Source organism: Micropterus dolomieu, linkage group LG21 (genome assembly GCF_021292245.1).
Source record: "Micropterus dolomieu isolate WLL.071019.BEF.003 ecotype Adirondacks linkage group LG21, ASM2129224v1, whole genome shotgun sequence".
In the NCBI taxonomy this organism is placed as follows: Eukaryota; Metazoa; Chordata; class Actinopteri; order Centrarchiformes; family Centrarchidae; genus Micropterus; species Micropterus dolomieu.
Genome location: NC_060170.1, coordinates 5,960,318 through 5,961,105, shown reverse-complemented (window position 1 = coordinate 5,961,105; position 788 = coordinate 5,960,318).

Genomic DNA, 788 nt, shown 5'->3' with positions numbered 1-788 from the left:
CGGGGGGGGGGGGGGGGGGGGGGGGTCACAACTTAATAATGTTCTCGTTTATAAAATTGAATGTTTTGTTGATGTGATGCGTGAAGACCGACAGGAAGTCGTTTATAGCCAACTTACAATTTACCAATCCATCACTGATGTTTCCACTTTCCAAGACCCTAGATGAGACCAGTGATGTGGGAATGCAAGAATCGGGCCACTATAATGAGTCTCATCCCGCATTCCGATATTGCGGAGGTCGGGGGGGGGGGGGAATGAGGGCGGCTGGATGCAGACTGCAGCACCAAAACACATTCTGGCGCACCGCTCTTTACGCATCGATCCCATTTGCCATTCTGCTGGGACAGCAAAGAAAAACTGCAATGACAGTGGACAGTATGGACGGAAGGAAACATGAGACATTCCATGGTTAATAAGAGCAGTGAAAATGAGATTACAGATGTGGTTTTGTCATAATGCGATTGTACTTGCATGGCATTTAGTCAGAACATGAAAGGAAACCGTGGGTTAATAAATCAGTGAAAAGTGAAGTTCAATAGATGAGCTCTCACGTCAAGCCCCTATACAAAACGTGATCTTCATTTAGAGTTGCTGTGTGTGAAAAGCGGAGCTGCATGAGTGAGTTCGTGTCTCCCCAGAGGGTGGAGGCTTTCTGCAAAAGCTTGCAGGTTTCCCCTCATCTTCTGTTGTCCCTGCGTCAAATGATGCGCCGGCGCCTTCACTATAAAAGCACCTGTCCTGGCCAGACTTCACTCGCATCTCACGTTCTCTCTCTCACACACTCACTC